This window comes from Sinocyclocheilus grahami, unplaced genomic scaffold (genome assembly GCF_001515645.1).
Source record: "Sinocyclocheilus grahami isolate Dianchi unplaced genomic scaffold, SAMN03320097.WGS_v1.1 scaffold2310.1, whole genome shotgun sequence".
Lineage (NCBI taxonomy): Eukaryota > Metazoa > Chordata > Actinopteri > Cypriniformes > Cyprinidae > Sinocyclocheilus > Sinocyclocheilus grahami.
In genome coordinates this window covers 1-12066 of record NW_015507489.1, presented here as the reverse complement: position 1 = coordinate 12066, position 12066 = coordinate 1, and positions in this window count along the sequence as shown.

Sequence of the window (12066 nt, the reverse complement as noted above, 5' to 3'; positions counted from 1 at the left end):
GAACAGGTCAGGCCTGACAACAGTTACATCTACACTTTTACTGCACTCTGGAAAATTTTCCCACCATTTTAGAATTTTCTGAAACATAGTTTTTGGAACTCTTCCTAGACACATTAAGGTGTACATTTTAGGACATCCTCAGACCTCAGTTATATGATGAAAAGTCTTCATGCCTCAGACTAAAAGGCTTCAGCCATTGGACTAAACGGCATCGTGCCTCAGACTCAAAGGTTTCAGGTCTCAGGAAAAACAAAGTCAGGTGTCAGGTCTCGTACAATTAGGTGTCGGGCGAAATGGCCGCAGACAAAAAGGCTTCAGACTAGCTAGTCAACATTACAAAAGACAATCAACTGTTGTCAGTTCCAGTGGCGCAGATGGTAAGATGTGTGTTGTACTCATTTTGAAATGATCAACCCGGGTTCGAATCCACCTTTTGGCGAACTTTTTTCTCCCTTTGCAAATTTAAAATCACATCACAGCCTGTATTTATCAAGCCTCTGAGAATTACTCTCAAGAACGCTGCTAAGAATTGACTTAAGTCTAAAAAAATTCTTGGCTCAAAGCTGCGCTTAAAAGTTAGTTATCAAGCATCTCATTGGTAATTTAAGCGAAATGTAGGACTAAATCTTAAGTGTCATAGAGTTGATTCACGACACTTTGCTGTGCCACAAACGGGATATTGGATGACGAAATACGCATGGACCAATCACTGAATAGATTTCCTTATTTATGAATATTCTCAGATAAATTCACATTGAATGGTTAAATTCCTAATAGGAGTTTTACATTCAACACACATTTGACCATAAAGAATTTTCAAGAGAATACATTATGGTAAGGAAACGAATCGTCATCATAACCTTTAATTTAGGGTTGTGCTGGTAGACATTAGTATGTATCGACTATAGTCAGAGATATCACCTGTTGCTGATTTCTTTGACAACAGCAAGACAATTATTAGGGGTTCAAGCACGCAGTCGGCCCAATCGGCCTATGGGGGGCGCTACAGTGACCAAAAACGTGAAAGTGCTCATAACTTCTAAACCGTTTGTCGTAGACTAAAATTTTGTGTGATTTTGGGTCTTTCCACAAAATTGAGTTATGTCGGCAATATGGTGTCTAAAACGTAAGTCTCTTAATAAAACTTCTAGTTTATTGAACTGTTGTAAAAAATCAATATCACATTTGTATATGGTAATTTTTGGAGAAAAAAAGGCACTCTTGCATGTGAACTTGAGTATAAATATACACATTTTCTGCCCCCATGTCTTGAATTTGTGATCATTCTGAATGTATTTTAATAGACTGAATCATGCAGTGAAAGAGCTCACATTAGACTTCACGTAATGCGAGCTCTGTAGCTGTTTTGAATGTTTTTTTGCGTCGTGAGAATATTGAGCAAAATAGCTCACTTGTCATGGTGTTATTTAACTATATCATGTTATGAATAAACTAAACATTTAGAATTTTTACCTCAGTGTGTTTCTTCTGAGTTTATGTGTGCTGTCACGCTCATTTGTTCTGAAGTCTCGAGACAAACAGTGAGCCTCAGCGCGAGCTTGTATTCTGTATTCTGTAGTTCTCTCTGATGACGCAGTAACTTACAGCGGGAAGAACAAATCTTCGGTCTGTCCAATGATTGTAAAGTCATTAGGTTCGTCAGACTGAAGATATTTTAGCAGTAATGAAACCAAAAATATTTAAGACCCATCGAATCCGAATTTAAGACATTTTAAGACTTTTTAAGGCCTTATATTAGGAAAACGTTATTTAAGACATTTTAAGACTTAAGGACCCGCGGACACCCTGCCCTCAGCAGTGCCACAAACTGATCACCTCCATGCCACGCCGAATTGAGGCAGTAATTAAAGCAAAGGAGCCCCTACCAAGTATTGAGTACATGTACAGTACATGCTGTACATACTTTTCAGAAGTTCTGGAACATACTTTCCAGAAGGCCAACAATTCACTAAAACTGTTTTGTTTTATTGTTCTTATGAAGTATTCTAATTTGTTGAGATAGTGAATTGGTGGGTTTTTGTTAAATGTGAGCCAAAATCATCACAATTAAAAGAACCAAAGACTTAAACTACTTCAGTCTGTGTGCACTGCATTTATTTAATACACAAGTTTCACAATTTGAGTTGAATTACTGAAATAAATTAACTTTTCCACAACATTCTAATTTATTGAGATGTACCTGTACTCTGCTGTTGCAATGGGGCGCCAAAACGTTCGAAAGTCGCAGGCCACTTTTACTAAAAAGACTATAACTCGTGAACGAAATGAGATATCTTCACCAAAGTCGGTAGATATGTGTATGTGCTCAATCTTTGGTCAAATTATAAAAAATTGCGCAGATCTGCCACTTGGTGGCGCTATAAGATCGAAAAATCTATAACTAGGCAACCCATGGTCCGATTGACTTGAAAATCTTTTTCAGGTCTTTGTCCACTGTGCCATTAGGATCTATGAGGACATTGGCGTATCTCAAAAAACATGGCCGCCATCAGCAAAATAAGTTTAAGCACCTATTAGTCAAGGTTAACAGAGGTCGATTGGAACGAAACTCTGTGGGCATGTTTGACTCATGGCCTTAAAGGTCTGTAAGAATTTTGAAAGAAATTGGCCACTAGTTGGCACTAACGAGATTTATGGCTCAGTAATCACGTGGTGTTTCACACATCCACACAATAGGCATTTCATTTGATAGAACTCCTCATAATGAGAAACTTTGCCTCAAGAACCATTGCTGTCAATCAAATCGTTCATTAAATATTCACAAATGTTGAAAACCTACTTTTGCGAACTAGTCCTAGGTTTTTCGCTCAATCTCGATAACTATAATCTCACTATAATAGTTATAAAGGTTAAAAACACAGTGTTGTATGAGAAATTGCAATTATAACCACTAGATGGCAGCGGAAGACCACTAATTGGCTCATTAAATGCCCTAAAACAGTTCTGTTCATAGGTTTGCCTATGGATTCATGCTAAGACATTATAAAATCACTGTTCTAACATTTAAAATCACATTGAGTCAAAGTTTACAATTTTGTTCATACAGACATATCAGTTTTTACAATTATACAAGATTATGATTACAGTGAAACCTTAAAATGACATAAACTCTTAAAAAGAGAAGACTTGCAATAAGTTTTCTGTCACCTATCATTTATGTCAAATATCTATATCTGCAACAAAATGTGTGTGAATGTATGTCTGTGTGTGTGTGTGTGTGCAAGCATGCTTATTGAGTATTAATATAATAGTTTAACCATTTAATTTCTGTGTGTCTGTGAGCCTATTCTCCATTTTGGATGTGTTTTACTGTCAGCCATACATCCAGGTTGGCCTAGACCCTAAAAGCATACCACCTTAAAGGCCTTAAATTGCTAGAACCCCGGTAATCGCTGCTTGCAGCTATATTTATTATTATTATCCGTCAAAAATATAGGCGTCTATCTTTTGTGATGCAGAGAGCCGCTTCAGAAACTTGCCACAGCGTGTCTGGTGAGTAGCCGTGATCAGCTCCGGTGGCTGTGTCGGAGTTGTAACACGCCGCAGACATGTGCGGTGTAAATAAGGGGTAAGAGATTTATTCATGATACAGTGTTGGTAGCTTCACTGATTATAACGGAAGTGTTTTTAAAGAGCATATAATACTCGCGCTAGACTGAAGTCAGTTATGATGTTCTTTGTTAATGTAAATATTATTTGCTCGTTTCTGCTTGAATAACTGAGGAAATGCAACTTATTAACTGCTCGTCGTCAAACATTTCAAGAACATTCTTCCTCTCCTGAGAGATTTGTTCACGTCTCTGTCTCCTCAGCACCATCACAAGCCCCTATTGGCAACTCCTAACCACTTGAGAGACCTCTCGAGCTGTCTTAAATAACTGGGAGAGTAAGAGTGATTCTTAGCTTAAAGAAATTTGATAACTTGCTTTTATACTTAAGTTTGAAAGTAGGAGTAAATTTAATGAATTCTCAGCACTTAAGACTAAAATGGCACTTTGAGAAGCTTGTTAAATACGGGCCCAGAAAAGCATTTATTTTCAATGAAAATGAAGGAAATAATCAGAAAGTTGAAAATAAAGTATCGGCTAAGGTTAGGGTAGGTGTAGGGAGGGCTTTATTGTCCCAATAAGGTGGCATCCATTTAATAATTTGAATTAAAATTAAAATTTACACTCAATAAGTTATTGCATACTGTTTTATAATGTACTACAATACTGAGGTGCAGATATTGCCACTATTTGCAATAAGTAGTATAAATAGCAGAAAATCCTGCTATTTTAACATGGTGTAAATAGAATCTATAGCTATCTGCACTTGTAAATGTAATTGCACTTGTAAGTGTAAATAGCATATCACTAAAAATGCTGCTATTAGCACTTAATGTAAATAGCATCTATTTAATTTTTTTTTTCAAATTTGCCCATTGGCCTCTGATCATCATGGCCTCCTAACAATCCTCATATCTACTGATTGGCTTCATCACTCTGTCTCCTCTCCACCAATAAGCTGGTGTGTGGTGGGCGTTCTAGCACACTATGGCTGCCGTCGCATCATCCAGGTGGATGCTGCACACTGGTGGTGGATGAGGAGATACCCTCTGACAATGTAAAGCGCTTTGAGTGCCTAGAAAAGCGCTATATACAGTAAATGTAATTAATTATTATTATTATTATCGCTAAGAAAATATGCTATTTTCACTTAGTGTAAATCCGCAGTCCGCAGAAAAACTGCAACGGGCTGAATGAAATTGCAAATTCACTTTCTAACAGTAGACGCAGAAAAGCAAGCTGTTTCCCCAGTAACATCTGTACACAAAGTAGCGCTGTGCTTATAACAATGCAGTCTAATAGCCCCAATATCTATTTAACTTCACTATAGTTTGCCAACCTACAAGCTAACAATGTTTTTTAGCAAACTTTCTTAAAAGTGCAAATAAAATTTGCGAATAATACAAATTTACAAAATTCAATCGGTACCACTTCTAAACCGCATGCATGTGACGTCACAACAAGGCGGAGCAACGCTAAACTTAAACCTGAGTCCGTTTCGCCCGATGCCTTTTTGTCTGAGTCCTTTTCGCCCGATGCCTTTTTGTCTGAGGCCTTTTTGCCTGATGCCTTTTTGTACGAGACCTGACACCTGACGTTGTTCCCTTTCAAGGGAACTTCGAACTGAGTCCTCTAGGGGTCGCTATGGGGAACACCTTCAGTGTGACCGGTGTCTGAAGCATATATCTAAAAACGACAATAACATTGGCCGGCGACAGCCTATGACGTCACTACCGGTGCGACTATAGTATAAATAGGTGCCGGGAGAACATGTCATCCTCTTCTTCGTCATCAAACTGACCGTTTGTTTATGTTAGCGTTAAGCGACTAGGAGTGCATGTTTCTCGCTAGAGGCTTTGTTCTGATACCTGCAGTTTCATATGGCTCACGTGCTATGTGTGTGTGTGTGTGGTGAAGAGCAAATGTGTTCAGCTCTCGAGGGAGTTGGATGCGCTCTGCATTCATTGCTTATTTCTTGTGAGGGATAAGCATGAATTGAACGCGCTCGTCTCACGAGGAGACGGCTTGTGCTCATTGTGATGCATTCGCGGGACTACTGAGGGGGATGTGAGTATTTCACCATTTACCCAAGTTTGTAGATAGCGTTTGCATGAGTGCGTTCACCTCTCGCGGGAATAGCGATGCATTCGCAGCAGCAGTTTTCGTTCACGCTTGATTTCCGAGGTAATCTAGCGGTTGGGCGGAGCGTGTTTTGCTCCCGCGGGAGCTGAATGTACAGTGGGGCAAAAAAGTATTTAGTCAGCCACCAATTGTGCAAGTTCTCCCACTTAAAAAGATGAGAGAGGCCTGTAATTTTCATCATAGGTATACCTCAACTATGAGAGACAAAATGAGAAAAAAAAAATCCAGAAAATCACATTGTAGGATTTTTAAAGAATTAATTGGTAAATTCCTCGGTAAAATAAGTATTTGGTCACCTACAAACAAGCAAGATTTCTGGCTCTCACAGACCTGTAACTTCTTATTTAAGAGGCTCCTCTGTCCTCCACTCGTTACCTGTATTAATGGCATCTGTTTGAACTCATTATCAGTATAAAAGACACCTGTCCAAAACCTCAAACAGTCACACTCCGGTGAGAACATGGAAAGGACCTGATGGGAAATTTCTCCCTCTCAGTAATTTCCTTTTGTTTATATAGGAAATGTATAGTGTGGATCTGTCTGCAGTTATTGGACAGATGGTTTATATCATGTCCTTCTCGGATAACCACATTATACTGCACTCCGGCTTGAAAAAGATAAATCCATTCTCGTCCCGCATACACAGATTCTAGCATATTAGTTATGCCAACATTGAGGGGATGCGTGAGAATGGTTATGAGAAGATGCCACCTGTTGAAGAGAATCTGGCCTGCTATCTCTCCATAGGGGAGACATCTTCTCTTAAGGCGGCAGCAGGTCAGGCTGCAGTCTCGTTGCACACCATGGTGGTGCTTCAGGCTTTTCAGGCTGATCTGCTGAATGACCTGGATAAAGGCAGGGTCTATCCCCTGATGAGGTGGCTGAGTTGCGTCGCACCACAGATTTTGCTCTCCGTGCCGCTAAGCAAGCCGCCACTGCCACTGGCAGATCCAACAAAATGTCAGCCATGGTGGTTATGGAGAGACCTCTCTGGGTGAGTCTGGTGGTTATCGGGTTGAAAGAGAAGGACTTTCTTCTTGATGCGCCGGGTTCCCCTTTTGAGCTTTTCGGCACTTCCATCGAGACGGTGGTCGTGAGGTTTAAGGAGGCCAAGACGTGCTCGGCTGCCTTTATATCCTTCATTCCACGAGGGTCCAGGCTTCGGACTTCGCCTCCAGCCTATATCATGAGCCTGAGTCATGCGCGGGAGCCATGGTTGGTGAGTACGATCCATTTTTATCTATTCTACTGCTAGTTCTGGTGTATTTGATGCTAGCCTTTCTCTGCAGCTCTACTCGAACCTGTTCTGTTTTTCTGACTTTAGGTTTGACCCACTTGCTAAGTCACAACCTCCTGCTGTTGACCGATTACAGTGATGGTTCACTCATCGGCTCTGGTTCCAGGCTGGTGATAGCCCTCATCTTCGGCTTGGACACACAGCCTGGGCTTCTGAGGAAGTCTCCCAGCATCAGGTCCCCTAGTATAACGCTGCAACTTCAGGACCTGTGGGTCCTTCTTGTGGGCCAGTACTCTTCTGAGTACATGCTTCGCGGCATGCTCCCTATCCTCTGGCCAGGTGCAAACTACTAATTTCTCACCCTGAGGGGTCTCCCGAGATTTGAATACTTCCTTAACCTTCAAGCACGTTCTCTGAGCTAGAGCTCCTCTCGCTGATGTGTTGAGGAGCTCAATGCTCCACAGACGGTCGGGGCCGTGGGTCCTCACTGTCCCACTGCCCTTATGGTTGAACCAATAATCACCCCTCTGTGGAGTGGGCTGGATTACACTGCGTTCCCTGAGGTAAGAGGGATTTGTGTTTCTGTGGAAACCCCTCCTTTGTGCTTCTGCTCTGAGGAGCAGTAAGCTCTATACGCATGAATGGTTATTGGGTCCCGCTATTTCTTCAGATTCTATCGGGTCTGGTTATATGGGACCCACGCTCTCTATCGAGATAGAGAGCATGAGACCGTGTCCAGGGACTGTCTCTTATTGGGCCCTGCTGGGTTACTCCTTCTAATCTAGCCCCCCCACTCCATGGCAGTGACATCAGGTAGTTGGGCCGCTTGCTGCTTCCCTGATAAGCTGCCTCTATTCGGGTCAAGTCAGGCAGTGCTCCCCTCACCACGGAGGGTTGTCTTTGAGCCTGCCGCTCCTGATTGAGTGGCTGAGGACTTCCGGGCATCTGTGAGCAGATCTCTATAAAATCCATACATACTCGTTTGAGAGCTGGGTGTTGTGCTCCCTCAGCTAGGTAACTTACTGCTAGCCATTCCAGCATTGGAACATGCTGTAGGTCGAACCCCCCTCTCGATTGAGAGCTGGGTGTTTGCTCCCTCAGCTAGATATTTACTGCTAGCCATTCCAGCATGATACCTTAGATCGAGTTGATGACTTCTCAAACATATTGTTTTTGGGATGCACCATTTCCATCGATGGGCTGCTCTTTCAGAGTGCCACGAGGGTCCCTTAGAACGGTATCTTTAAAATCCATGTTATGGTAAGTGTGTACGTGAAGTCTTTGTACAGTTTCTAAAATCCACACTGTGGTAAGTTCGCACGCTAGTACTTTGCGTTCTTTCAAAAATCCTGTATGGTGAGGGCTTCGCGCAGCAACTTTGTGGCCTTTCTTGAGTGGGTAAAGCCCCGGTTCCACCTTGGGCACCACTCCACCTATGTATCCTCCGGATACCTACTTTTAACAGGGTGTTGCTATTAGGGGTCTGTTGAGACAGTTCCTTCAGCAAGCTTATGCAGGGCAAGCAGTAGCCCCTGTGTGACAGGCCAAGACTTAGTATGATTCTAGGCTCTTGGTCGTATTCCCTTAAAGGAATCTATTCCTGATTCCAAGCCTTGAGCTCTACCCCGGGCCCAGGAGTCTGGCCCTAACAGGTAAGTTTTGGGGTATGTAGCCTAGGCCTTTGGCCGTAGGGAATAACGTCACTGACAGCCGTCTAACGTCCCATGGGCAACTCCCATGGCTATGGTAGAGTTGGTACTTAGTGCTCACTATGGTTTTCTGGCATGCACTCCCCTCAGCATGGTGGCGTGGGTATACCGTTTCCCATAGCGACCCCTAGAGAGCGCAGTTTGAAGTTCCCTTGAAAGGGAATGTCTCAGGTTACTTAAGTAACCATGGTTCCCTGAGTAGGGAACGAGACACTGCGTCCTCTAGGTTTCCTGCCATGCTTCGGACGCAAGCTTCAGACGAAGAAGCGGATGACGTGTTCTCCCGGCGCCTATTTATACTATAGTTGCACCGGTAGTGATGTCATAGGCTGTCACCGGCCAATGTTATTGTTGTTTATAGATATATGCTTCAGACACCGGTCACACTGAAGGTGTTCCCCATAACGCAGTGTCTCATTCCCTAATCAGGGAACCATGGTTACATAAGTAACCTGAGACGTTTTTCCTGAGACCTGAAGCCTTTCGGTCTGTTGCGAATCGTCTCGGTTACGTATGTAACCCTCGTTCTCTGAATGAACTTGAGATCAGATTTGAATTGATGTTTGTATCATGAATATAATTAGTTCCTCACAAGACTGACATGAGCTTCAGTAGAGTTTCTCACATAAAACATTAATTATAGCATTTAATAAAATATATTGTAACTATAGTAAAGCTGTATTAAATTATTATGGGATCTCTTTCAAGCGGGGATTTTATTTACTTATTTTTATTTTATTTGTTATTTATTTACTAAAATATGTAAAAATGTGATAAAATATGTATAATCTGATTTGATGACAGCACTTTGGATCAATTTACATTGTGTTTAAATGTGCTTTATAAATAAATGTTGTTGTTGATAATAATAGCAACGACAATATGATTTTTTAATTATTTGAATTATAACAAATCAATAAAGAAATATGTTATGATTACAATAATACTATTGTACTCTTAAATAAAAAGTATGTATGCATGTATTATTATTATTAATAATAATAATAATTGTAATAAGAAATATTAATGTAATTAAATTTTTTATTTGATTTTATACCAGTAAAAAAAAGATTCTTATTGCAATAATTATATTGCACATAAAAATAAAAAGTCAGTATTTAATAATGAAATAATTGATTATAAATGATTATTTTGGCTATAACTATAATTTAAATTATAACAAATATTATAAGAAATAAAGAAATGTTATTATAATCATAATAACAAAATAATAATCAATCATATTTATATATTATAATTGTACAATTTATATAACAGCAATTTAACAAATCAATAAAAAACATATTATTGCAGTAATATTACTGCAATATTTATTAAATAAAAAGTCATTATTTATTCATAATAATAAAAATTTGAATTTTATGTTATTATAAGATAAAAATTCAATATAAAATAAAAACTCAATATTTAATAATGATGATAATAATAATAATAGTAATAATAATAATATAATTAAAACACTAACTTTATTTTACAGCAATTGTACCATTTTTAATGGATTTGTTAACATTTAAATAACAATAAAACAAAACTATTATTATCATTGATTAATTGTAATTGTTAAAATAATTTAAAAAATACAATTATTATTTTGGTTATTATTAATAAATAATAAATAACTCCCTTTTTATTTTACAGTACAGTTGGATTATTGCTTTATTTTACAGCAATTGTACCATTTTTAATGGATTTGTTAACATTTAAATAACAATAAAACAAAGCTATTATTATTATTATTGATTAATTGTAATTGTAATAATATTTAAAAAAATACAATTATTATTTTGGTTATTATTAATAAAGACTCCATTTTTATTTTACAGTACAATTGAATTATTGAAAATCATAATATATTTATTTTCTCATTTGTTATAATTATTAATTAATAATAATTATAATTCAATAATAATAAAATATTACATTATAAAATGTTTTGGTTATTTAAATGTATAATAATAATAATATTTATTATTATTAAATACTGACATTTTATTTTACAGTGCAATATGATTACTGCAATAGTAAGAGTTTTATTTATTTGTTTAATTAGTATATTTAAAATAAAGTAAAAATAATATTTTGTTAATAATAATATGAACTTTGTTTTATTAATATTTATTATTTAAATGATAATAAGTGCATTAAAAATGTGACAATTGCTGTAAAATAAAAAGTCAGTATTTTAATTCTACTACTACTACTACTAATAATAAATATTGAATTTTATTTTATATTACAATAGTATCATTTCAATTTTAACCGTAATGTTATTATCTACTTATAATAATAAAATAAAATTCATATTTTGGTTAATAATATTAATAAATACTGACTTTTTCTTGAATAAATAAATAATTGTTGTAATTTAAATAATACAATTATAATTAATATAATATATTGTTTTATTATTTTTATTATGATTATTAAAATCACATCATATTTCTTTATTTCTTTTAATATTTGTTATAATTTATATTATAGTAATAGCCAAAATTATATTTTTTATTGTTAAATACTATTGCAGTAATCATATTGCACTGTAAAATAAAATGTCAGTGTTATACTACTAATAATAACCAAAATAATAACTTAATTTTATTGTTTTATTATAACAATAAAGAAATGTTATAATTGCAGTAATCCTATCATACTGTAAAATAAACAAGAGAGTATATAATAATAACCTACATATTAATTATATATTTGTATTATTTTAATGCTAAGTTACTACTACATTAATCCTTTTCCACTGTAAAATAAAAAGTCAGCATTTATTATTATTATTACTAAATAAAGACTTTTTAAATTTTTTATAGGATTATTGCAATATTACGATTTTATTGATTTGTTTAATTGTTATAATTAATAAAGTAAAATGTATATTTTGTTATTATTATTATTATTATTATTATTAACAAAATATTATTTTTTACTTTATTTTAAATATATCAATAAACAAATCAATAAAAACTCTTACTATTGCAGTAATCATATTATAACAACTAATAACTAATATTATTTTATTGTTATATTATAACAACAAATATAATTGCAGTAATCCTATCATATAGTATATGATATAATATATATCATAGTTTAAAATAAAAAAATGAATATTTAATAATAACCTAAATATGAATTATATATTTGTATTATTTAAATTATAACAATTAGTACAATAATCCTGTTCCACTGTAAAATAAAAAGTCAGTTTTTATTATTTTTATTATTAAATACAGACTTTTTATTTTTAGTATGAGATCAATCGGATTATTGCAATAGTAAGATTTTATTGATTTGTTTAATTGTTATAATTAAAAGTAAAATTAATATTTAGTTATTGTTATTATATACTGACCTATTTACAGAACAATATGATTATTGCATC